The sequence below is a fragment of the Narcine bancroftii genome, chromosome 4 (assembly GCF_036971445.1).
Source record: "Narcine bancroftii isolate sNarBan1 chromosome 4, sNarBan1.hap1, whole genome shotgun sequence".
Lineage (NCBI taxonomy): Eukaryota > Metazoa > Chordata > Chondrichthyes > Torpediniformes > Narcinidae > Narcine > Narcine bancroftii.
This window is the reverse complement of record NC_091472.1, coordinates 102908822-102936525: the sequence shown is the minus strand read 5'-3', so window position 1 is coordinate 102936525 and position 27704 is coordinate 102908822. Positions and strand designations below refer to the sequence as shown.

The following is a 27704-nucleotide window of genomic DNA, read 5'->3' as shown; positions in this document are numbered from 1 at the left end:
GCCCCTCTCTCTTGTCCTAAACCCATCAGCTAAGGGTAATAAGCTCCCTGCATCAAGGTGCTCATGCTCTTTCAGTTTCAATGAGATCTCCTCTCATCCTTCTGAACTTCGGAGAATACAGTCTTGTCTATTAAATCTCCCCTCACACATCAAACCTCTCACCTTTGGAACTAGTCTGATGAATCTTTCCTACACTCCATTTCTGGCAAGTGCACCCTTTCTTAGGTGAGGCTGCAGAGTCCGTGGGAGCGCTGGAGGCAAACCCAGGGACCCTCGGTGTCTCTCTTTTGCATCTCCTTCTCTTATTATTGGGGACCTGGGCAATGTTCATGGTGACTCAGTTTTCCTATACCAATTGTGAGGTGCCCTGGGACACACCTAACAGCAGCTTTGAAAGCTATCAAAATGCAAGTTGTTGTTGCTGTTCTTTCAACTGCTGATGTTTCATCCAGCCAACATGACCTGATGAATGTTACTGAAGTAAATTCTGCTGTTTAAGCATTAGTTTCAAAACAGTTACCAATCGGGTGGTAATCAAAGAGTGGGTCAGGGAAGTGTCTTGGGCAGTAAATGTGACAAAGGAAGTGTATGCACTTTGTTAAAACTGTCAGGACATTGCAGTGTAACAGATTCTCTTCAACAAAAACTGGAAATACTGAGTTTTTCAAGGCAAAATGTTCAGCTCGTTTCTACTCCCTCAGATACAGCCTGGCCTGTTAAGTGCTCCCAGCTATTTGTTCTGGATTTTTAGTTTTCCTGCAATCTTCCACTCCCACCACCCCCCACCCCCCACCCCCACACCCCCAAGCTGGTGGGGAGCAAAATCAGAGAGGGAATGTTGGGACTTCAATTCCTCTTCCAAAGATGTGGCAAATTGTAGTGATACCTTTGAGATGCTGTCATGCTGTTGGTACTGTATCTCTGTGTATGGCTGGCCCATCTCCTCCCCCTGAAATGCCCCAATAAAGGCATTTTTGCTCGAGTCCCTCCCTCAGTACGAATCCTAGAATTGGGCCAGCAACAGGAGCATGTGTCCAGTCTTATGGTAATAAAAACCTGTCATGAAGTAACTCCTGGCTTTTGGCATTATTGATAATGTTTCAATTTTATTACTATTAAGTTTATTTTTACCACAATGGACAAGTTGCTGAGGCCAGACAAGCTAGACATTGATCCACAATTGCCCGAAGGCCCAGACTGATTCGAGCTCTGGCTACTGTTTCATCAACTTTCTGCATGCCTCCACTCAAGACATGGGATCCAATGGCAACAAACTGTGCATGCGATGATCACAGGTCGGCCACTGCGCCTACGGATCATCAGGGACTGCACGACATACAAGGAGGCCATGAATAAGCTCCAAAGCCAGTACAGGCATAGGATGAACACAGTCTACGCCAGACATTTTCATCTCATATTCGTATGTGAGAGTTCTTGGACAACACATGGATGAAGGAAAATGTTCTTTACTTTAATGGTGTTGTACACAGCCCATGAGGCATGATATGAGGCTTCAAGCCTCCATTACAGATCTAACATATTGTGTCTCAGCCGCCTGCTGGCAGCCAAGTCTAATCAAACAGTGCGGCATTGCTAGTGGGCATGCAAACCTGATCACTATCATTACAGCAACAACCCAGAACACCACTAGGTCACCAGGGGTCATCCCGGTGACCTTGTATATAAAGCAGTCCAGAGCTACAGTCTAGCCTTCCAGGTTCATCTTGCAGAGAGACAAGACCTCTTAGTATACGTATAAGTTTATTAAAACTGTCTTATATTCGCACTGCTGGTGTGCTTATTGTCAGTACACGGTGAACCCTTCGAGGAATACTTTCTGGTCCTGCGCGAACTTGGGCGAGCCTGTGGCTGCAGGGACATTACTGCCGAGGTTTACACAGAAGGACTTGTTCAGAATACCTGCGTAGCAGGCATCTGATCAGACTATATCCGCCAGTGGCTGCTGGAACTGGACGAACTGTCCTTGCAGAGGGCCTTCAAAGTGACCAAAACGTTGGATGTAGCCCTCTGTAACATGGACTAGTTCTCCTCCAACATGACCGCCTTGTTGGGAACACGGGAGCTGCTATCTTGGGCCGCCTCCATGCAGGGATGCCCCGACTTCACCTCCGCCGCCGAGCACACAAAGTGCTATTTCTGTGGCCAACAGAAACATCCCCAGAAGCACTGCTCAGCCAAGGAAGCGGTGTGCTCAGGATATGGGAAGAACAGCCACTATGCCAAAGTCTATACTTCCAGACCTTCCCCTCACCTTAACAGCACCACATGTGGGCAGTGGGGGCAGTCACCATCTTGGCCAGCATCATTTCTGCCCCCAAGGGACTACACCGTATGCATGCCAAGGAGGCTGCCATCTTGGCCAGCATCACCTTACATCATGGGCAGGTAAATGGGCCACCATCTTGGCCATCGTCATTTCCTGCGCTACTTCCACCCCCAAGCAACAGCACCATGTGCGTGCCACAGAGGCTGCCATGTCACCTGCCAGGGTCGCGGGGACCATCTTACCAGTCTGAATCATACAGCAACTCTGACAATGACAGGGTACTGGCATTGATTGTACTCAACCGGGACAGCCACACCAGCTTGCCCATTTGATGATGGAGGTCGAGGTAAATGGCCATCCCACTAATTGTCTATTCGGCAGTGGGGGCTGGGCAGTGGGGGCTGGGCAGTGGGGGCTGGGCAGTGGGGGCTGGGCAGTGGGGGCTGGGCAGTGGGGGCTGGGCAGTGGGGGCTGGGCAGTGGGGGCTGGGCAGTGGGGGCTGGGCAGTGGGGGCTGGGCAGTGGGGGCTGGGCAGTGGGGGCTGGGCAGTGGGGGCTGGGCAGTGGGGGCTGGGCAGTGGGGGCTGGGCAGTGGGGGCTGGGCAGTGGGGGCTGGGCAGTGGGGGCTGGGCAGTGGGGGCTGGGCAGTGGGGGCTGGGCAGTGGGGGCTGGGCAGTGGGGGCTGGGCAGTGGGGGCTGGGCAGTGGGGGCTGGGCAGTGGGGGCTGGGCAGTGGGGGCTGGGCAGTGGGGGCTGGGCAGTGGGGGCTGGGCAGTGGGGGCTGGGCAGTGGGGGCTGGGCAGTGGGGGCTGGGCAGTGGGGGCTGGGCAGTGGGGGCTGGGCAGTGGGGGCTGGGCAGTGGGGGCTGGGCAGTGGGGGCTGGGCAGTGGGGGCTGGGCAGTGGGGGCTGGGCAGTGGGGGCTGGGCAGTGGGGGCTGGGCAGTGGGGGCTGGGCAGTGGGGGCTGGGCAGTGGGGGCTGGGCAGTGGGGGCTGGGCAGTGGGGGCTGGGCAGTGGGGGCTGGGCAGTGGGGGCTGGGCAGTGGGGGCTGGGCAGTGGGGGCTGGGCAGTGGGGGCTGGGCAGTGGGGGCTGGGCAGTGGGGGCTGGGCAGTGGGGGCTGGGCAGTGGGGGCTGGGCAGTGGGGGCTGGGCAGTGGGGGCTGGGCAGTGGGGGCTGGGCAGTGGGGGCTGGGCAGTGGGGGCTGGGCAGTGGGGGCTGGGCAGTGGGGGCTGGGCAGTGGGGGCTGGGCAGTGGGGGCTGGGCAGTGGGGGCTGGGCAGTGGGGGCTGGGCAGTGGGGGCTGGGCAGTGGGGGCTGGGCAGTGGGGGCTGGGCAGTGGGGGCTGGGCAGTGGGGGCTGGGCAGTGGGGGCTGGGCAGTGGGGGCTGGGCAGTGGGGGCTGGGCAGTGGGGGCTGGGCAGTGGGGGCTGGGCAGTGGGGGCTGGGCAGTGGGGGCTGGGCAGTGGGGGCTGGGCAGTGGGGGCTGGGCAGTGGGGGCTGGGCAGTGGGGGCTGGGCAGTGGGGGCTGGGCAGTGGGGGCTGGGCAGTGGGGGCTGGGCAGTGGGGGCTGGGCAGTGGGGGCTGGGCAGTGGGGGCTGGGCAGTGGGGGCTGGGCAGTGGGGGCTCGGCAGTGGGGGCTCGGCAGTGGGAGCACACAGAACTCTGTGCATCCTGACACCCTGCGGAACTATTCTCTCGCAGCGAGCCCGCGAGTTGCAAGATCTCCATGGCCTCCAGGTCCCAGTCAGCTGAGATTTGTGGCTACTGCTTGGTGATGCTGTCTGTACTCGGCACAACCTATGAAAACTTTAAACTGTTAGTAATGCCACAGTCCTACATGCTTGTGATACTGGGGTTGGAGGACTTCCAGTGCCACCTCAAGAGCGTCACTGTGGAGTTTGACAGGCCCCATCCCCCCTCACGGTCTAAAACCATCAGTTTTTAAACTGCCTGCCCTCACCACTGCATGTGACCGAGAGGAAAACCACAACCTCCCACTGCATCCCATCTGTGGGTTGTCCACCCTACAGATACTTCCCCCTTTCCCTGTTTCCCAATCTCACTCCCAGCATTAAGCCAGTCGCTACCAAGAGCAGATGATACAGCACTGGGGACTGGGCATTCATTAGGTCAGAGGTGCAATGGCCTCTGGCTGAGGGGGTCATTGAGCCAAGCTCTAACCCCTGGAGAGTCCAGGTCATGGTGGTCAAAAACAGGGAAAAACTCTGGATGGTGATCAATTACAGTCAAATCATCAACCGTTTCATGCAGCTGGATGAGTACCCTCTCCTCATATTGCCAATAGGGTGATCCAGATTGCCCAGTACTGGGTTTTCTTCATCACAGATTTAAAACCAGCATGCCACCAAATTCCCAGCCACCAGAGGACCACCAGTACACTGCATTCAAGGCGGACGTTCGCCTCTACCACTTCCTAAGGGTTCCCTTCGGAGTCACCAACAGTGTCTCTGTCTTTCAGAGAGAAATGGACCAGATGGTGGACCAGTACGGGCTAAAGGCCACATTACCCTATTTGGACAATGTCACCATCCGTGGCCATGACCTGCAGAACCATGACGCAAACTAGTAAAATTCATCCAAACAGCCAATGCCCTCAATCTCACTTATAATAGACCAAATATGTGTTCCACACATCAGGCCTGGCCATCCTTGGTTGTGTCATGGAACATGGCTCATAAGTCCTGACCCCAACAACATGCACCCTCGATGGAGCTCCCACTCATTCACAGCCAAAAGGCCCTGAAGAGATGACTGGGCTTCTTCTCATTCTATGCCCAGTGGGTCCCACGCAATCAAGGCCCGGCCCCTGGTGAAACCCACCTCCTTCCCCCTGTCAGTGGAGCTCAGGGGGCCTTCACCCGCATCAAAGGAGACATCGCCAAGGCCACGATTCTTGCCATAGATGAATCCACCCCGTTCCAGGTGGAGAGCAATGCATCCGACTTCGCCCTAGCTGCCTCCCTTAACCAGCAGGTAGACCCGTGCCATTCTTCTCCCGCACCCTCCATGGCTCTGAAGTCCAGCACTCCTCTATCGAGGAGGAGACCCAGGCAATCGTTGAGGCAGTATGACACTGGAGGCACCACATGGCTGGCAAACGATTTACCCTGCTGACTGACCAACGTGCAGTCACTTTTATATTTAATAATAAACAGCGGGGTAAGATCAAAAATGATAAGGTTCTAAAGTGGACAATATAACTGTGACATCTTACACCAGCCTTGGAAGCTCAATGAGCCTTCAAGTGCCCTGTCCCGGGGAACATGCGCCAGTTCGCAGTCCAACCAACTCCATGATGACCTCTGCCACCCTGGGGTCATCACGCTTTTTCATTTCATCAAGGACAGAAACCTTCCCTATTCCATCGATGATGTCAGGACACTGACCAGAAACTGCCTGGTCTGTGCTGAGTGCAAGCCCCACTTCTACAAGCCCGACAAGTCACACCTGATCAAGGCCACCCATCCCTTTGAAAGCCTGAGCTTGGACTTCAAGGGGCTCCTGCCCTCCTCAATGTAGTTGATGAGTACTCCCGATACCACTTTGCCATCCCTTGCCCAAATATGACCACAGCCACCGCCATAAAGGCACTGCACAGCATCTTTTACCCTATTTGGGTACCTGAGCTACATCCACTGTGATGGGGGGGTGGGGTCCTCTTTTATGAGTGACAAACTGCATCAGTACCTTTTGGCATGGGCTATTGCCTCTAGTGGAACCACCAGCTATAACCCCCCGGGGGAACAGCCAGGTGGAACGGGAGAATGCCATCATTTGGATAGCAGTCCTTCTAGCCATGAAAAAAAGGCCTACCCATCTCCCATTTGCAGGAGGTCCTCCCCGAGGCGCTTCATGCAATTAGAATCCTCCTGTGTACAGCCTCTAACACCACGCCAAATGAACAAATGTTTTCCTTCCCCAGGAAGTCTGCGTGGGGGGCAACTCTACCATCCTGGTTGATGTCCCCTGGACCAGTCCTGCTTTGGAGGCATGTACACAGCCATAAGACTGACCCACTAGTTGAGAAGGTCCACCTCCTCCACACCAACCTCCAATACACCTATGTGGTGTATCCAAACAGGCACAAAGACAACGTCCCTGCCTGGGACCTGGCGTGCACAGGAAATCCCAAGACCGCCATCAACCCAGTAAGACCTACCACCACTATATACCCTATCCCGACCCATGCACCAGCTGCTCCGACCACCACGGCCAACCCCCAGCACCCTGCCCCATCCCCTGCCCTTCCCTTCACCAAATTGACCAGAAACCAGCAGTTGCGCCACGACGATCACTGAGACACAGAAGACCACTGGACCAGCTGAACTTATGATGAACACTGAACCCATTCCACCCCACCAGCCTTTGTTTTAAAGAGGGAGTGAATGTAGTGATACCCCTGTGATGCTGTTATACCACTGGTACTGTATCTCTGTGTACGCCTCCTCTCTGTAACTTCTCCCCCTGGAATTCCCCAATAAAAAAGATTATACCCAAGTCCCTCCTTCAGTATGAATCCTGGAATCGGGCCAGCAACAGGAGCATGTGTCCAGTCTTATGGTAATAAAAGCCTGTCGTCTAGTAACTCCAGGCTTTTGGTGTTGTTGGTAACGTATTACAAATCTTGGCTGATCTTTCAGTGCAGAAGTTAGAATGTTCTGGGCTGCAGGAAATCCCATCCTGAGGATGCCTTAACCCAAGCCTCCTCTCCTGGTTGGATGTTATGAGTGTACGGTGGGATAACAAGAGACTTCTCGTAAAATTCTTGGCCATCATTTATTTCTTTACCAACACTATTAAAGGAATTGATCTCGACATGTAAAATTAATGCAAAATAAATCTGGAAATCTATAGCAAAAAAGATTGTGAGATAAAGAGAACGTTAAAAAAACAACTGAAAATCCAAAACAAGGTGTTGGGGAGGGGCTGAGGTGTGTCAAAAAAAATTGGTCAGTTTGGATCACATGGGTCCCAATAACAGGAAAAAATCTGGACATCAGGTTCAAGCTGCTCTTTATTCTGCTCTACATGGTGCAGGTGTGGTCCATCTCCCACTTCTCCGCCCTGCAGTCACCACAGCAGTCTTCTGGTTCATATAGGCATCCAGGATGGAAAAGATCCAAAGGGTCCCAATACACAAGTCACCAGACAATAGGAGCAAGGCGTACCCAGTGTGACCCTCATCCTGATGACCAGCTTCGTGGGTGGCTGCATCAGGCTGTGCGTGGAACCAAAGAACAGAGGCACCAAATGTCGCTGTCTGTTGCAGGGGTTGTGAAGGAGGGCCTGGCCCAGTTGTCAGCAATGTCCCAGTCAGCTGGACATTGACACACCACCTATCCCTCATGGAAAAGTTTTTCCAGACAAGGCCATCAAGTAGTCAGCATGGAATGTCCTGCAGAGACTGAGGTGAGGACACAATGGATACAGTGGGGTGGTTCCAGGTCACTTGGCGGAATGCCTCATCGACGGTGCTCACAAATAAGCACTAGGACTGCTCTGGCTGGTGGTGTAAGGAGCCCTCCTATCACTGTTCAACCAGAACACCACAATGCAAGTTGTGTCCGGGATGACTGCGGTGAAGTGGAGACAGTCACCTAAGTCTTTGTGGAACATGGATTCAAAAAGAGTACGTGAAGAAGAATGCAAGGGTCCTTGTCACGGTTCATCCTCAACAGCAGTGTGACAAAGGACTTTCTGATTCCTCTGTTCCCAGAGATGCACACAGAGTCATGTATCCAGAACTGATGGCAGACCATAAACTCAGTGAAAGACACATTTCAGTCTGCCTCAAATCTTTCAGCACGTGGAGATGTCAGTCCTGGAATGCTGCTGACTGGCACATTCCAGACTGCAGGATTATGTGCTGGGGTAAGCACTAAGGCTTGGTGTAGCCAACGCAAAGGCACTGCAGGGAAGGACCAGTCTAGAGTTCTTCAGTTACTGGGCAGTGAGGGGCTGAGACCGAGGGGAAGCCTCTCAAACTTTCGAGTGCTGGGGTAAGCACTAAGGCTTGGTGTAGCCAACGCAAAGGCACTGCAGGGAAGGACCAGTCTAGAGTTCTTCAGTTACTGGGCAGTGAGGGGCTGAGACCGAGGGGAAGCCTCTCAAACTTTCGAGGGAGGAATAATGACGAGGTGCACAGTGGTGGTAATGTTGCTGAATAGAAAATGACTGCAACAACGTACAGTTGGAAATGTATGGCTCTGACACTGAGTGTGAAGACACTTTGAACAATTTTCTGTTTGTAAATAATTTATTGTGAATAAAGTCTATTTTTAGTTTTAAAAAGGCCACACAATGCAGTGGAAGAGTTTGGAGGGGGTGCATACAACTTTTCAAACTCTCCCCCACCCCCACTGACTTTCTGTTCCACCTGGTCCAATTAATCCTTTGCCTCTCCACTAACAGCCTCTGTTAAATCACCATTACCGCCTTCTGTCTCCATTAATCACCCCTGCTGGCTGTCTCCTATCCTATCCTATAGGACTCATCTTCCTCCATCTGACCCCCAATTTTCTCTCTCCCTTGTTCCCTTGACTGGCAATTACCCACCTCCGCACATGGAACCATGACTTTCCCATTCCTTCCTCCCTCCCTCCTCCATGTTGGACACACTGTGGTCAGCAAGAGGAACAGGGTTATTTTGGTAGCACAGAATCATACTGTGTACTAGTTATTGAATTGCAATGCCTGGCTGCAGGAAGACTGGAGACGTTCAAGTAAAATAAATGCTGGTGGAAGATGCCCAGGGCAGACATTCAAGAACAGCAAATAATTATACACAGCACATCCAACAAGAGCAAACATTTATTGGCATCAGTTTCAAGAGTGGGCAATCAGTTCTGTAAATTCTTTTATTTCACAATGACTAACCAAGAGGGATGGGTTATCTAATTTCCAAATGTTATGAAGTTTTGAGAGAAAAAATGATTAAATTTTACTGTGAAGTAAAAGAATTTACAAAATTTCACAGTGAGTCAAACTTCACTGTGTGGAGTCAAATACTTGGAAGATTTAGAACCCCCCCCATAGGGATCAGAGGCTGGGATCCTTGATGAGTTCTTACATAGCTGTTGTGGAATTTGTAGACTGAATCTGTAGACACAGCAAGAAAACAAAATACTCCTGATCTGGAAATCATTTTGTTGCTGTTCAGACAGATTACCCTCACAGCTCGCCAACCATTCGTGTAACTTGACACCCAAAAAAAATCCTATCTTTGTATGTAGTTTCTTCATGGAAGCATGAAAGAGGAAAAAGAATGTCATACTGAAGCAAGCCGTTTATTTGAAGCATAATCAGCGCTGGGGGAAATGTAGCAACCTGCCACAGCCCTGCAGGCTCCCGCAAACATCGGTCAGTCATTTGTTTTCATTGTTTTGCTGCAGGGATTTATACTGACCAGAAAGCAAGGTGAATTTCCCCCAGTACCACTCCACTCAACATCCTGACTCAAACTATCATCCGGAAAAATGATTCCAAGGACCATGCTCTGATTTCTTAGCCCAAAAAGGTTATCTCTGACAGTGTAACATTCCCTCAGTGCAAAACTGACAACAGTGGTCCGGAGTTGGCATTCCAAGATGGCAGCACCTGTGCTAGGCAGCGGACTGTGGTGATATGACCACCAGCCCACTGCAGAGGGCGATCTCTGTACCTGCAGAAACACCACTTAAGGGGCCGACTCCACCTGGCCGGCTTCGAATCAGCCGACCTAAATATAAACCTGAGCTGGCCCCTCCTAAGCCAGTCATACGGGGAGCCACCAAGGCATGAACTGGTGTTCAGACTTTTACTGGAATAAAGCCTGGTCTTTTGAGTTTTGTGCTTGCTTACTGCTACCTCAGTGCACCACACAGACCATGAGGAGTTACAGACTCCAGGGCACCAGATACCGAGGGATCTTGGAAAGGAGAACTGAAATGTGGTCAAGAGAAAGTTGAACAAGAAAGCTTGCAGGTACTGGGATCGAGTGCAAAACAAACATACTGGAGAAACTCAGCAAGTCATGCAGCACCATAAGAGGTAAAGGGTAACTAACATTTCAGGCCTGGGGCCTTGATCGGATAACATTGCTGCATAACCTGTTAAGTTTCTCCAGCATGTTTATATATTGAAATGTTAATACACAATTGTCAAAGTCAGGCCAATAGAAAAGGGAGGTATAAGTAACCACAATCCCCCAAAGGGGAGTTCTCTGTGGGATTGTGGGGCTGGAAATGATGCTTGATGAGTTGATGGTGTTCAGAGTGCCTTGGATGCCCTTGTACATGAATCACTTAAAGCAAAGTTTCTCAACCTGTGGTCTCTGGACCACTGATGGTCTGTGGGTTTGTTACAGGTCATTGGGGGGAAAGGTACTTCTTTCTTTGGCTTGGCTTCGCGGACGAAGATTTATGGAGGGGGTAAAAAGTCCACGTCAGCTGCAGGCTCGTTTGTGGCTGACAAGTCCGATGCGGGACAGGCAGACACGATTGCAGCGGTTGCAAGGGAAAATTGGTTGGTTGGGGTTGAGTGTTGGGTTTTTCCTCCTTTGCCTTTTGTCAGTGAGGTGGGCTCTGCGGTCTTCTTCAAAGGAGGTTGCTGCCCGCCAAACTGTGAGGCGCCAAGATGCACGGTTTGAGGCGTTATCAGCCCACTGGCGGTGGTCAATGTGGCAGGCACCAAGAGATTTCTTTAGGCAGTCCTTGTACCTTTTCTTTGGTGCACCTCTGTCACGGTGGCCAGTGGAGAGCTCGCCATATAACACGATCTTGGGAAGGCGATGGTCCTCCATTCTGGAGACGTGACCCACCCAGCGCAGCTGGATCTTCAGCAGCGTGGACTCGATGCTGTCGACCTCTGCCATCTCGAGTACTTCGACGTTAGGGATGAAAGCGCTCCAATGGATGTTGAGGATGGAGCGGAGACAACGCTGGTGGAAGCGTTCTAGGAGCCATAGGTGGTGCCGGTAGAGGACCCATGATTCGGAGCCGAACAGGAGTGTGGGTATGACAACGGCTCTGTATACGCTTATCTTTGTGAGGTTTTTCAGTTGGTTGTTTTTCCAGACTCTTTTGTGTAGTCTTCCAAAGGCGCTATTTGCCTTGGCGAGTCTGTTGTCTATCTCATTGTCGATCCTTGCATCTGATGAAATGGTGCAGCCGAGATAGGTAAACTGGTTGACCGTTTTGAGTTTTGTGTGCCCGATGGAGATGTGGGGGGGCTGGTAGTCATGGTGGGGAGCTGGCTGATGGAGGACCTCAGTTTTCTTCAGGCTGACTTCCAGGCCAAACATTTTGGCAGTTTCCGCAAAGCAGGACGTCAAGCGCTGAAGAGCTGGCTCTGAATGGGCAACTAAAGCGGCATCATCTGCAAAGAGTAGTTCACGGACAAGTTTCTCTTGTGTCTTGGTGTGAGCTTGCAGGCGCCTCAGATTGAAGAGACTGCCATCCGTGCGGTACCGGATGTAAACAGCGTCTTCATTGTTGGGGTCTTTCATGGCTTGGTTCAGCATCATGCTGAAGAAGATTGAAAAGAGGGTTGGTGCGAGAACACAGCCTTGCTTCACGCCATTGTTAATGGAGAAGGGTTCAGAGAGCTCATTGCTGTATCTGACCCGACCTTGTTGGTTTTCGTGCAGTTGGATAATCATGTTGAGGAACTTTGGGAGACATCCGATGCGCTCTAGTATTTGCCAAAGCCCTTTCCTGCTCACGGTGTCGAAGGCTTTGGTGAGGTCAACAAAGGTGATGTAGAGTCCTTTGTTTTGTTCTCTGCACTTTTCTTGGAGCTGTCTGAGGGCAAAGACCATGTCAGTGGTTCCTCTGTTTGCGCGAAAGCCGCACTGTGATTCTGGGAGAATATTCTCGGCGACACTAGGTATTATTCTATTTAGTAGAATCCTAGCGAAGATTTTGCCTGCAATGGAGAGCAACGTGATTCCCCTGTAGTTTGAGCAGTCTGATTTCTCGCCTTTGTTTTTGTACAGGGTGATGATGGTGGCATCATGAAGATCCTGAGGCAGTTTACCTTGGTCCCAACAAAGCCTGAAAAACTCATGCAGTTTGGCATGCAGAGTTTTGCCGCCAGCCTTCCAGAATTCTGGGGGGATTCCATCCATACCTGCTGCTTTGCCACTTTTCAGTTGTTCGATTGCCTTATATGTCTCATCCAGGGTGGGAACCTCATCCAGCTCTAGCCTTAGGGGCTGTTGAGGGAGCTGGAGCAGGGCGGAATCTTGGACTGAGCGGTTGGCACTGAAAAGAGATTGGAAGTGTTCTGACCATCGGTTGAGGATGGAGATCTTGTCGCTGAGGAGGACTTTGCCGTCTGAGCTGCGCAGCGGGCTTTGGACTTGGGGTGAGGGGCCGTACACAGCCTTTAGAGCCTCGTAGAAACCCCTGAAGTCGCCAATGTCCGCGCTGAGCTGTGTTCGTTTGGCGAGGCTAGTCCACCACTCATTTTGGATCTCCCGGAGTTTGCGCTGAAGATGGCTGCATGCGCGACGGAAGGCTTGTTTCTTCTCTGGACAGGACGGCTTTGTAAGGTGAGCCTGGTGGGCAGCTCGCTTCTTTGCCAGCAGCTCCTGGATTTCCTGGCTGTTTTCGTCAAACCAGTCCTTGTTTTTCCTGGAGGAGAAGCCCAGTACCTCTTCAGTGGACTGATATAGTAAATAGTATATAAAACTGGGTTGGGTATTTGTTAGCAAAACTAAATGAAAATTCTCAAAAATGGTCATTCTGAAACCAAGCAAAATTCCCAGTGGTCTGTGGATTTATTACAAGTGGTCTGAGTTACATGAAGGAATACTTCAGGGGAGCTTTGGGTGAAGAAAGGCTGAGAACTTGCAGGCACAACAAGCAGTTGGGAAGACAAATAACATTGGACTTTTTTACAAGAAAATCTGAGTGCAAGGGTGGAGCTGTCTTGGTTTAATTATAGAGAATCCTGGTGTGAATGTACCTGGGATATTGTGCATCGATATGGTCTTTCCTGCCCAAGAACAGATATACAGTAAAATCCCCAGTATGGAGATTGTTAGATGCCACATAGGTGAATTTACTGGTTGCTTGTGACTGCATCTTGCATGGATTGGTGAACTAACCACTAGGGGGCGCCAATTCTAAACGTTTGTATTTTTTTACCTATTTATTTTCCATAAGATTATTTGCCGTTTGCTTGAATGCCAGATAACAGGAGTTTTTACTGTACCTGCAATCAGGTCGACTGGGGCAAGGCTCTTCCAACTTTAGAAGAGTGAGAGGTCATTTCCTTGACTTCTCATACAGCTTGATATTTATCGGCCTTGGGTGTGTACAAATGGGGTGTGTGGTCTCCAAAGGATCAATCAACCAGCAAAGCAAGAGGAATCTTTTTCACCCAAAGAGAAATGAATTTTTGGAATGCTCTATTCATGAAGGGCCACTGCTGAGTATATTTGAGACAGACATTGATAGATATTTACATATGACGTGAATCAACGGATACAGGTTATCTTAGTAAAGGTTATCCAGGGTGGGTGATGATCTTTGTGTGGGAGAGCGTGTTCCAGAACGTTGGATGTGCTGAATCTGGAATGCCCTGAAGGGTCACTTCTGGAGATAACAAGTGATCCAGCAGGAGTTGGGAAGTGTAACAGAGGTGGATGAAGCAGTCCTCGTGATGTTCAAAAATATCACTGAAGCGGAAATTAAGGTATCAAGATGGGGAAAAGATCAGTTCATTGGAAATGGTAATCAGGGAAGGAGAAGGGATCCTTGACAAAGGCTCCAGAGTCAAAAAGATGGTAGTGTTCATGATGACAGGTGCACTTTTCCATGTAGAATTGGAGAGAGTTGCAGCTTATCCAACCCTGGATGGAGGAGACCTGGTCTGACAGCTGTAGGGTGTCAAGACAGACAGTGCAAAGATGAAGCTGAGAGTTGTGGTTGCACATGTGGAATGTACCTCCATTGTGTGTAAGTGACATATCCAAGGGTCCCACTGACGATGATAAAAGGAAAGCGGACAAGGAATCCTTGCAGGAGTCCAGAGATCATGGCACAGAGGTTCCAACAAATGCTATTGTGGGTGAGGTACCATAGGAAGACATGAATGAAGCCAGGTAAGCTCCATAAGAAGATGGAACAGGATAATGTTGCCCCATTAGTAAAGGGTGCAAAGTGTTAAAAGTGAAAAGGACAAAATTCAGGTGCTCCAGTCTCCTCCCACATTCTAAAGACATTTGGGGTTAGTAGGGTGTATTTAGGCAGTGCAGACTCGTGTTCTGTTACAATGCAAAATCTCCAAATGAATATTGAATTAAAAATCACACCACAGTCACAGAGGGCAGCATAATTTACAGAGCTTTTGAGGCAGAGACAAGGAAACAGTATTTCCCACGGAACAGGTCCATTGCCCCATCTTGTCCATGCTGATCAGGTTGGCATTCTGGGCTAGTCCCATTCGCCTTCATTTGGCCTGTGTCCTTCAAGTGTCAAATTGTCCAGAAACTTTAAATAGAAAAGGTTGTTTCAATGGTCTTGATTTGCAAGGGAGGGATGTGAAGGGTGGAGTCTTTGCTGAGGAGCAGTCAAATTGGTGGGAAGGACATCTTCAAGGAAGGTCTGACAAATGATAACAGATAATGAGAACAATGCCGGAGAGTTTCTTTTTTATTTTACAGACAGTGGCTTTTGAGTTACAAATACAATCACCTTGCTTTATATAAATCTTGTCTTTTGCCATGGAATTAATTTTGTCCAAGTTAGATGATGTAAGAGTGTACAGGTCTGACCACCTCAGATTAGTGGTCTACATCCCCAAGACTGTCGATCTAAACATAGAGTTCAAATCTGAACTGGGATGTGTACCCACAACCTTCCAGACTGAGATAAGCAGAAACGATCAGCTTCAAAAAAAAATTCAATTAGAAATAATGCTAGACTCTAAACAGTGGGAAATGATTTGATCTTTTAAATCGTATTTGAAAAGCTTTAATTGCAAAAATACCCCCTCTGGCTGCTTAGCGGTTTCGGGAAGCCTATTCCTTAAACAAATCTGCAAGTGGCTCGGGGCTCCAACATCAAGTTGGAGGTTTCACAGCTGCTTCGACTTGCTTGTGAACAGACAGGTAGCACCGTGAGGGTTTCGACTGGGCTTTCTGAAGCGTGAACATGCTATAAATGTGCCGTGTCCTCAAAAAGAAGGACGTGCATTTAACATATTTGCCTCGCCCTCAGAATAATCACTGCTTGTAACCATAGACATTATCCAAGCTCCCCCGCCCAGCCACCACCGTAGGAACGCTTCCCTTTTCACTGCGGTGACTACCACTCTTCGGCTCCCTGTCCAAAACACTTGGTCTGCCTGTGGCAAGTTTCACACTCTGCCTGGAGGGAGGGGGGGGGGAAGGAGGGAGGGGGGGGGGAAGGAGGGGGGGGGGGGAAGGAGGGAGGGGGGGGGGAAGGAGGGAGGGGGGGGGAAGGAGGGAGGGGGGGGGGAAGGAGGGAGGAGGAGGGAGGGGGGGGGAGGAGGGAGGGGGGGGAGGAGGGAGGGGGGGAAGGGGGGAAGGAGGGAGGGGGTGGGGGGGAAGGGAATCTCTGCAAACTTACTCGGCTCTTCGAAACTCCGTCCACAGCTTCCGCCGGGCTCCCACAGACGATTAACAATGAGGTGCTCCTGAAGGGTGCGAGCGCCGGACGCAGCCCACCGTGCACATCCAGTCTGACGCCACTCCCTTGCTGCAGAGCGGCCCTCTGGCTGCAAGGGCTTGGATCGCCCACCCTGGCTGTCAGCCAGCCACACAGCTGAGTGCCGGTCACATCAATGACAATGTCCCCACAACCAGGAATGTCCCTGAGCTCCAAGCACTTTCCTTTCACCATTTAACCCCCCGCCCCCCAGGTCTCTTGGGACCCCGAAATATATTTTTAAAACGTCAGCTGAATGGAGCCTCGACAAGTTGCGTTGAACTCCTCAGAGCCACTTGGTTTTCTTGCTCCGTTTTCAGCCTTGCTCATGAGGTCAGGCGAGCAAGCTGCAGCCTGCGACCCGAAGCACCTCGAGACGCTGCAGCTCCGCTGACAACCACTAGCAGGCGCAAGCGAGCAGCTGACGCTCTCCCTCTGTGAGGGACCTGTCAGCATTTCAGATCTTGGGACAGCTGCCCACCACATGCAAGGTAAAGGAACACATCCTCCTGTAGATTTGTGTGGTGATATGTGGTCTCTAGTTATTATTTGTCCGTGGTATATAGGGAGCTGGCCCGCCCGCGGATGATTCCTACCCTATGACTCCTGCCCCGTGGTCCTGGGCGTAAAGGTCCAGCCACCTACCCCTGGCCGCCTGTCCTATCCTGGGATCCGGGCCAGCAAGGTTCTCCTGTACATTAACCTAGGAAGTAGGAACAGGAGTAGGCCAAAAATGGCCCATCGAGCCTGCTCCGCCATTCAATACGATCATGGCTGATCTAATTTATGACCTAACTCCACCTACCTGCCTTCTCCCCATATCCCCTAATTCCTCTATCATGTAAATAGAGATTAAAGCCTATCGTTTCCTCAACTTGTCTCTGTAGTTACTGGTCGTGCCCTACAACTTGTTTGGAAGCTTCGGGGAACCAGGACCGGCATCCGTGAGGGGGCCGAGGGAATGCAGTGCTCCAAAAGGGCCTGGTGCCCTGACAACTTCTTGGTCGCCTCGGGTGTTGGGAACCAGGGGCCAAGGAGGGCTGGAGCTTGGGTTCACTGCTGGACCAGGGCTCAGAGGAGGTATCCACGGACACTCGATGTCTCTCTTCTGCCTCAATAGAGTGCAGGAGCAGTGGCCCCTCTCTGTGAATGAAATCCATATTAATAAATGATTCGTATTGATGAAAGTACCTTTCACAACCTGTCCCTAAATATTTTCCCGTCTATTATACGTACTGCGTGGAGGTGCTAGCTTATTCCAATAAGCCTGTATCTGATTGTCCAGAAGTGCTAATGGACTGGTAACTGGTTCACTCATTGGTCTGGAAATGTGAGTCAGTGGGCCAGAATGCAAGAAAGGTGTCTAATGGCACTGATTTACCACAGCTTACAAACAAATAAAGAATACACTCACTCATTTCTTTCAGCACAGCATGAAGTCAACTTTCTTTATTATTCACTAGACCCAATATTACATTCTTCAACTCCCCAAACACCACCCAACTAAACTCCTCTGACCTTCTCATTGACTCACGCCACATGGGTGATCCTCATGCTTAACACACCAGCTCTTGCCCGCTTTGCTTATGTCATGGGCAGTTGTCTGGCACCACCCCCAACAAAGGTAAGTTCACAACAGCGACAGGGGTGGGGCCAGATACAAGGTGGCTGGGACTGCGATTGGTGCTCTTTGCTGAGCATGTGGCTGGAGTTGAGTCAGGAATCTCGATATGTTTGGGTCAGAGCCAGGGTCTGGAGTGCTTGTATATTCCCCACTTCCTTCAGGCTCATCAGATTTACGGAAAGCTTATTATACCACAGTGTAACATATATAAAAAGGAAATAAAAATGTTTGGGTACTTGCAGGAAAAACTTCCAACAGTCTGGAGAATATGCCACTACCAATGTCCCAAGCATGCCAGATTATTGGAGTCTTGCTATTGAGTAATGTCACCCTAACAGTGAAACTTGACAGAGATGGTTGAAAGAAAGCAGGGAGAATATTTCCATTTCCTTGTTCAGTGGGTTGCCCATTTAGTCCCATTTCAAATTGCCCACGAATCCAAAGTTAGGATGGCAGATGTATTTGCTTAAAATTAATTTCCCCAGCTAATATGACACATATTAGTACTGATGACTGAATATTGCCTCAGTGGATAAACCTTTGTAGTGATACATATTGCTAATCACAACTCCAGAAAGGGAGGATGTAGTGGGGTGATTGTCTACCTAATCAGTGTGAGTTTAAATCAGAGGGAGCATTCACTCTGTTGGGAGTATTCTACAAGCCTCCCAGTAGCCACAAGTCAAGTTTATTGTCACCTGATTGCACAAGTTCAACCCAACGAAACTGTGTTCTCTGGTCCTCTGTGCAAAACACACAGACACACAAGACATAACACACATACAGACAAATAATATGTATGCAGGACATGTATTCATATAAAAATATTGTGATAGGACAGATTCTATCACCAATGTGTATATGTACAGATTGTAGTGTCGGATGATTGTGATTGGCTGAGAGCGTAGCCACACCTACTGGCAGGTCTTAAAGGATTGCTCCTAGCCAGACCAGGTCATTTTGGACTGGTCGACCTACATTTGATATGCTCCAGTCTTTTAGTTGATAAAAGCCTTGGTTTGGATCAACAAGTCTTTGGTTCTTTCAAAGTGCTCTACAAATATAAATAAGTAACTATTGTTTTGTGCATATGAGAGTCTTGAATGGTTAGTGTGAGCAGTTACTTTGGGTGTTCAGCTTCTCACCACCCATGGGAAGAAGCTGTTCCTCAGCCTGGTGGTACTGGCTCTGATACTCCTGTATCTCTTTCCCATTCGAGCAGCTGAAAGATGCTGCACCCAAGGTGGAAGGGAACCTGAACAGTTTTGTGTGCCCTCTTCAGATGATGATCCCAGGAGATCACGTTGATGGCGGGGTGGGGGGGGGGGGGGGGGAGTGAGACTCCAGTGATCCTCTCTGCTGCTCTTATGGTCCTGTGGATTGACCTCCAATCCATTTCTCTGCAGCAATTGTACCACACCGTGATGCAGCCAGCCATGACCTTCTCTATAGAGCTCCTGCAGAAGGTTAACATAATGATGGCAGGTAACCTTGCCTGCTTCAGACTTCTCAGGAAGTGCAGTCACGTTTGACAAGTGAGGAGATGTTGTGTGTCCACGATAGGTCACTAGTTAAGTGAACTCCAAGAAACTTGGGGCTCTCCACTCTCTCAACTACATTGTTGTTGATGTATAATGGAGGGTGATCGTTCTTGGTCCTCCTGAAGTCCACGATCATCTCCTTTGTCTTGCCTATGTTGAGAATGGGTTGTTACCCTTGCACATATAATGAGATTTTCCACCTCTTCTCTGTTGTGTGATTCATCAATGTTGTTGACGAGGCCCAACTGGGACAGGGGGGTGAGTAAATGCGTAGACAGATTTTGGAAAGGTAGAGAAGTAACAAGGTTGTTATTAAGGGAGACCAACTTCCCTAATATTGACTGGCCCCTTCTTAGTGCACAAAGGTTAGAGGGGGGATAATTTGACAGGTGTATCCAAGCAGAATTCCTAGCATAGTTTGTGAACAAGCCAACTGGAGGAGAGACCATACTGAATCTAGTACCGGGCAATGAATCTGGTCAGGTGATAAATCTCTTGGAGGGTGAGTATTTCAGAGACAGTGACCACAACTCCATGACCTTTAGCATAGCTCTGGAAAAGGATAGGAGCAGACTGTGAGTGCAACAATCAGGGTAGAAAAATAAAAGCAATGTGCTCTTAGTTGGTGAGGAAGGACAGGCAGGGGACAAAACATAAAGGTAGACAGTTAGAAGGATTGAAATGTGTCTATTTCAACACTAGGAGTATTAGGAATAAAGGGGATGAACTTAGAGCATGGATCAGTACATGAAACTATGATGTGGCCATTATAGAGGCTTGGCTGGAGGAAGGGCAGGATTTGGTGATACAGGTACTAGGGTTTAGATGTGTTAAAAAGAATAGGATGGGAGGTATAAAAGGGGTTGGGTGGGGGGGGGGGAATAGTATTACTGGTCAGGGGTAGTATCACCACTATAGAAAGGGAGAACGCTGCAGAGAGAGTGTCCACTGGGTCGGTGTGGGTGGAAATCAGAAATAGGAAGGGAGCTATCATTATACTGGGAGTTGTCTATATGCCCCAAAATAGCCCTTAGGACACCGAGGAGCAGATAAGCAGGCAGATTTTGGAATGATGTGGGAAATGCAGGGTTGTAGTTGAAGGTGACTTCAACTCCCTAATATTGACTGGCACCGACTGACGGCAAGAGGGATAGATGGAGCTGAATTTATCAGGTGTGTCCAAGAAGGATTCCTAGACCAGCTGACTGGAGGAGAGTCCTTACAGGATCTGGTTCTGGGGAATGAACCTGGTCAAGTGGGGGTGACCACAACTCCCTTAGATTCAACATAGCTATGGAAAAGGACAAAAACAGTCAAAATGGGAAAGTGCTTAACTAGGGAAGGGCTAATTATGAAGGGATGAGGCAGGAACTCACGAGAGTTAATTGGAAACAAATGCTTAACTGTGAAAGAACAGATGTGGAGGAAGTTTACGAACCACTGGAACAGGGAAAAGATTGTAGGAAAAGGGAACCGTGGTTGATGAAACAGGTCAGGCAATTAGTCAAGAGGAAGAAGGAAGCATATATTAGATTTAGAAAGCAGGAAACAGGAAGAGCTCATGAGAAGTATAAGGTAGCCAGGAAGGAGATTAAGAAAGGATTTAGGAGAGCTTGAAGGCAGCATGAGATGGCCTTGGTAAGTAGGATTCTATGCATATGTGAAGAATAGAAGGATGACGAGAATGAAGGTGGGGCCACTAAAGGATAAAGGAGGCAACGTGCCTGGAGCTGGTTGGGGAGATCCTAAATGAATACTTAGCATTGGTATTCACTTGATCAGGGTGAGGTCGAAATTGAACAGGACTGTGTGCTGGACAAAGTGGAGATTAAGGAAGTGTTGGATCGTCTTAAAAATATCAAGATTGTTGTCCTTGGGGCCAGACACAATATACTCCAGGCTGCTGTGCAGAGTGAGAGAAGAGATAGCTGAGGTTGTAGTTATGATCATTGAATCCTCCTTGGCCGTAGGGGAGGTACCGGAGGATTGGAGAATGGCAAATTTAGTCCTCTTGGTTTAAAAAAGGTAATAGGGAGGATCCTGGTAATTATAGACCAGCGAGTCTTACGACAGTAGTGGGCAAATTATTGGAGAGGATTCTTAGGGACAGGATTTACCAGCATTTAGAGAAGTGTAGTTGTCTCAGAAACTGTTAGTATGGCTTTGTTAGAGACAGTTCTAGCCTCACAAGCCCAATTGAGGTTTTCAAGGAGGTGACAAAAGAAACTGATGAAGGTAGAGTGATGGATGTGGTGTATATGGATTTTAGTAAGGAATTCTGCAAGGATGCCATGGTAGACTCATCTAGAAAGTCATGGGGCATGAATTCAGAATTGGCTCATCTGCAGAAAGCAGAGAGTAGTATTAAATGGAACATATTCTGTCTGAACATTAGTGACAAGTGATGTTCCACTGAAATCTTTTCTGGAACCCCTGTTCTTTGTGATTTTTTAAAATGACTTGGGTGTAGAAATGGAAGGATGGGTCAATAATGTTGCAGATAACACAAAGGTTGGTGGTATTATCGATAGTGTAGAAGGTTATTGTAGTTTACAACAAGATGTAGACAGGATGCAGGGTTGGGCAGAGAAGTGACAGATGAGTTCAATTTGGAAAAGTGTGATCTAATACATATTGGAATATCAAATGAGAGTGGAAAATGTAGTTAATTGACAGGATTCATAGCAGTGTGGAGGAACTTGAAGGATCTTGGCTCCAAGTCTATAGATCTTTCAAGGTTGCTGTGCATGTTAACAGAGTAATTAAGAAGGTGTATGTTGTGCTGGTTTTGATTAGTTGAGGAAATGAGTTCAAGAGCCATGCGGTGATGTTGGGTTGACTGGGACAATTGGGTTTGTGGGTCTTGGTTTAGACATAATGAGGGGTGGGGAAACAATGAGGTTAGAAGCTGTGGGAGGGGGAAGACTGGAAATGATAAGGTCAAAGTTGGTGTGGGCAATGAAGGCTTGATATTATTTGGTGGGGACCTGTTCAAGGGGTAATGAGGAGGTATCTGAGAGCTGTTGTCTGGCCTCAGCAAGGTGGAGGTTGGTGTGCCAGCCCTCAACAGCACCAATCTTGTCTGCAGGTTTGATACGGAGGTTGGGATTGGTGCGGAGAGACTGGAGGACAGAGATTTCCAAGGGGGTGAGTTTGGAATAAGTGAGGGGAATCAAAATGGTTGAAGTCCCGGCTGCAGTTGGAAGTAAAAAGATTCAGAGTGGGTGAAAGTCCAAATTGGTTGTCCAAGAGGTCAAAGAAGGCTTAAGGTGGAAGTAGGGGTCTGTAATGGAAGATTCTAACTGTGTTTTTTTTAAAATTTTTCAGCCTTTGCTTCTGCAAGGCTGAGAACCTGCTTGTTTTTAGAATCAGCAGACATAAGCTAAATTCCACCGAGGGGCCAGAGATGCAGTTATCTGACGAAAGGACATCTGTGTACCAAGAACATTTAATCTTCCTGCTTGTTTTGGTCACAGACTGTCAGAGGCCTAGCCTTGATGCAAAATAAACCATTGTATTCAAAGTGATAAGCTGAAAATTATGTTATTCGATAGAAGCCTAGCATGCTAGCTTGCTTGCTTATCTTTCTTGATGTGCTTGGGTAAACAGTTTTTGGGTAATATAAGCCATGGTCCCGCTGCTGAAGTTTGAGACTATCCGAGAGGTGGCAACATCTCTCAGCAAGAAGAAGAACTTCTAGAGTCCAGCCAACGTCCCAGTCGGGGGAGGTGGAGAAGCTGCTACCGGCGCCCTGACAACCTACTACAAGTGTGCAGTTGTTGCCTTGCTTCAGCAGTTGGGACCAGTCCAGGCATTGATAAGTATAGTTGGGAAGGGCTTGCATAATTGTAGTTTGAAATCAGCTTTTGAATTTGTAATAAACATTTGTATAAACTGAACTGCTCTCGGTGTGTGTGTCTATTTTCTTTCGGTAGCTCAAACACTGTGACCAATCTAAAATGAACAAAATGAGAGGTATAAGTTTACCCAAGACAGGGTCTTCGAGGGGGGGGGGAGCGAAGAGGTAGGCATGGAGACAAAGACAACAGAAGAGGAGTTCAGCATCATGGTATGTTAGTTGAAATGTGGGCAAAGGGAGACAAAGGGGAGACCTCTGCTGAAGACTGAGTGATCCGCCTCCAAGAGGAAAAAGTTGAAGGGGCTAATAGGACCCATGAAGTTTTAAAGTAAGGGGTCAGTGGAGTGAAGCATGTGGGGGGAGGTGGCTGTGGGGATCAGGAGGGAGGTGGAAGGTTGGAGAGGTTAGAGGGGCGAGGTGGAAGACTGGGGTGTCAAAGGGAAGTTTGGAAGGGGAGATGAGAGGGTCAGCAGGCTAAGTTGGTGGGGAGAAAGGAAGAGCTCAAAGAAGTAGCGAGAGGTGTGAGGGAATAGGGAAAGGTAAGGAATCGTGGGGGAAGGGGCAGTGAAATCTCACAGCAGGGCATCCAAGGTATCAGCCTGGAAAAAGCTGAAGTCAGGATGGGATCTGGTAATGGAGTCAGCGAGGATGACACATGGGGTCGTCAGGACTGGGGTAAGTACCTGCATCCACTCCCCCGTCTCTCTCTTCCCTATCCCCGGTCTCCTTTCCTCCAGCTCCCATCCCCCCCACCCCCCTTCCCTTCCATCTCCATTCAGGGAGCTACCTTCTCCCATTATTTCTTCCTCTTCTACCCTCACACTTGTATCCACCTGTGATCTCTTGCATGTGAGCCTGTGCTCTTCCCCCTGCCACTTCCCTTCCTCTCTCCTCTCCTAGCACCATCTTTTTATTCAGCCACCTCCCTGAGCTTGACTCAGGGCTCAGGCCCGAAACATTGGTTACCCTTTACTTCCTTTAGATGCTACATGACCTGCTGAGTTTCTCCAGCATTTTTGTGTATTGCAATTTCTGGAATGCAGCTTGTTCTGATAGTTTTGACTATTGTCATTCAGCATCAATGTGTACAGGTATAATAGTGGTTCCATAACTTGAACTTCACAAACCTGCATGTTCTTGGTTTTGTTTTTTTTTTAATTTGTTGATGTGCCTGAGAACACTTCCAACTTTTACAAGATAATTAGGATGGTGAAATTTCATCACAGTCACCAAATTGAGAATTTTACAATCCTGGTGAAGTCTCCTGGAATTTAACAGGTTGCAGAGGGACATGTTGCAAAAGTGATTTGCAGGGAGACAACTTTACTGGTCATGGCGGTGTTATGGAAATACCTCTTCATTAAATGTTCTCTGAACCAAAGAAAGAAACATGTGGAGAATCATGTTCAACATATAATGACCTACACAAATCTTCCAGCTGCCTTGAAGTGTCAGTGATGCCAAAGTACAGCAGCTGATGAGAAACTGAAGACACCAGAACAGGGGCAGACTCTTGGTCCATTCAGTCTCTAGGTCCTTTGTCAATACTCCACTGATCACAGTTAATTAACTCCTCCGTTGTACTTCTCAGACATTTTCAATTTAATCTGTAATATCTCGTTTTGTATACATACGTGTGTATATTTGTCGACATTTGTGTTATGTTTGGTTGTGTGTCTGCATGTTTTTGAACCAAGGACCAGAGAATGCTGTTTTGTTGGGTTGTACTTGTACAACCTGATGACAATAAACTTGACTTGATCAAACAAAAATCTCAGACTTGATGTCTCCAATTACCTCTCAGCATCCAGAGCCTTTTAGGGAAGAATACCATACTTCCAATATCCTTTTTCTGAAAGGCCTGGGTCTAATTTTAGGATTCTGACATCTTACTCTGGATATTTCCCCACCAGAGAAATTAATTCTTTTGCACTTCCCGTGTTGAACCTTTATATAACTCTGAACACCACAATCATATCCCGCCTTGTCTGAATAAACTCATGAGAATGACTGCCACGTTTAATGCATCTCTCTTCATGGTTTAACCCTTTAAGTCCTGATATCAGTCTGAGCATCATTATTGTATTTCCCAAGACGAATATCCCTTTAAGAGCGAAACATGGAACTGAATACAATACTCCAAATCACCATGGGAAATGAATCATCACTTTCCTGTGCCTTTTTCATTCCTTTGCCCTGAAGGATTGTATATCACGAGCCTACACAGTGGCAGTGTACCTGGTTGTCACTCCAGTCACTTAGCCAGGGGATGAGTGACATGTTAAATCTGATCAATTCCCTGACAACTCACTCAGGATATCAAACATCAAACCATTAATGTCTTCCCAGTCTGTCACTGAGCTCAGCCTCTCTGGAAATCTTCCCTCCATGGCCTCCAGTCACATAGCCACAGCTCAGCACAGCCTTGCCTTCCTTCATCCCTGAGAGATGCATCATTTTAGCCTGCTCATTGCCAACAGACCTGACCTCTTCCCTCCTATTGAGATTTGAGGTGATTCCAATTCTCGCTGTGATTTCAGCTCTTTCCAGTTTCTAGATTCTAACAATTTGATTTTCCAATGCATCTGCACCCCCATCTCTCAGCATCATAGCCTGGGGTCCCTCTCTCCAATAGTGTGGCAGCACCCCATTACAGCACTTGGGGACTGTTGCTCATTGTGTCCAATGTGCAAGTAGCAAACATGGCTCAGTTCCCAAATTATCTTGGACCAGAAAACTGACTCATCCAGACAGTGAAAGCTCTATCAACTGGTAGGTCTGTGAACTTTGACTGACCTTAACCCGATGGGTTTTCAGTCACATCAATTACACAAAGACTGAAAGTTGCCAAAACTGAAGGCTTTTATTTGCAAGAGATGGAGAGCATCCCTGTGTTGGTCACTCAAACTGACCCAAACTCAAACTGGAGGCAGGCTTGTGGCATGACAACCTTCATGGGGAAGAAAGAGGAGGAGTCACGAGCCGGTCAGTGAGAGCAGGGTCAACCAGGAAAGATCATGTTATTGATATATGACAAATATGTACAGTAGTGGTTTCACCATATTGGGCCCCTACAAGTTTTCCTACCATTGTGGATGAGTAGTCGAATCTGAGGGAATAATGAGCTGGGATTAGTGTGGGTTTGCCACTTGATAGGGGGTTGAAGGTTCTGTTTCCACACTGTGACTACGATCCTATTTAATTTAGACATACAGCACGGTAATAGGCCCTTACGGCCCACGAACCTGCGCTGCCCAAATACACCTAATTAACCTAAACCAGTAGTTCTTTGGAAGGTGGGAAACCCAGAGGAAACCTACATAGTCATGGGGAAAGCATACAAACTCCTTACAGACTGTGCCAGATTCAAACCCAAGTCACTTGCGCTGTAATAGCATTTTGATGAGAATCCTTTTCTCCTTCGAGGTAAATTCACATGAAGACTAGAAGAGATCAGGGTGTGAGGGCGATCTGGCTGCGACATCTGTCACCCCATTGATCGCTAGGGATGATTCGGCTGATCTGGCTGGCTAGGCGGGTGTCACCCTTCCCTCACAGCTCCATGTGCGTCCCTCCCGAAGCTCAGCGCTCGGTCGCAGAGGATGGCCCCCTAGAAGAGGACCGCTCCGCCGGTCTAGGGTATATGACGTAGCTACTCCCCTGCTAGTCTAAACCTCAAAGACTAGAAGAGATCGTACAGTAACCCACAGAGCAGCTACAAACAAAGGCAACTGTAGCCTGCTTTGAGAGCAGGAAGGCCACTCTACCCACTGTGTTTCTGGCATGCCCTTCATACGTGATGGATTCCTAAAGACCTGTTGCTGAGAACAATGAACTATGTAACATTTTGCACATGGATTTTTGTCATGACTGCTGGTTGAGTCTAGCGTGTCTGTCAATCCAGCCTTGATAAAGTGCTGAAGGATGTACAGGAGGCCTCACTTATTAAGGGAACTGGAAAAGCTACATCCTGACAATGCCCCTGGGACAATGAAGCATCAACGATACCGGAATGTGCTCACGTAACAAATTTTCAGCTCCTGACTGCAACCACAAGAAGAATATATTTTTAACCTGTTACGAGATGAACTATCACTTCAAGACAAATAATTGTTCATTCTCCAGATTTGTGGTCATAATCCTTGGAAACTTGGTAACTGAAACCATGCTAAACACACTTAACTGGAGTAACTCAGCAGGTCGAGCAGCATTAGTGGGAGAAAAAAAATATCATCAATGCTTTGAGTCAAAACCTTTATCAAGACCAGTTCAATGTAGAAGAGAAACCTGCATGGGAGGGGTGAACCAGGTAGACGTTAAGCGTGATAGTCCGAGGCGGTAGATTGGCAGATGCTGGACAAAGAGAGAAAAACAGTGGTGGGTGAAGGAAGATAGTCACATGGGGGAGTGGATGCTCTGTGTCAATGAGAAGAGATATTTCTACACTGCAGTAAGATAGATGGAAATCCCCAACAGAATAGAAAACCACCTTATGTTCACAGTGAATGTCATACTTTGATGCAACCATGAAGGTCTCTAACCTCGCATTAAAACCTCACACCCAAGTGTCATCTCAAGAGACCAACCAACATCATACAAGACCCCATCTCCCCAGCTGTGCTCTCTTCAGTCAGAAAGTGCAGAGGCCTTAAGTCCAATACATCAAATCTCAAGAACAATTTCTTTCCAACAGCCATCAGGCTCCTGAACCTCCCTGTTGC

General features: G+C 48.6%; 1 protein-coding gene across 1 annotated transcript in view; it reads right to left on the bottom strand.

The window, feature by feature from the left end:
• The window catches only part of LOC138760929 (pleckstrin homology domain-containing family G member 1), a 233803-nt gene extending 217835 nt beyond the window's left edge, over positions 1-15968 (bottom strand). The window contains exon 1 of the mRNA XM_069932264.1: positions 15882-15968. The gene's annotated coding sequence lies outside the window, so the exon portion shown is untranslated. The remainder of the gene's footprint in view (positions 1-15881) is intronic.
• Between the last annotated feature and the right edge of the window lie 11736 nt (positions 15969-27704).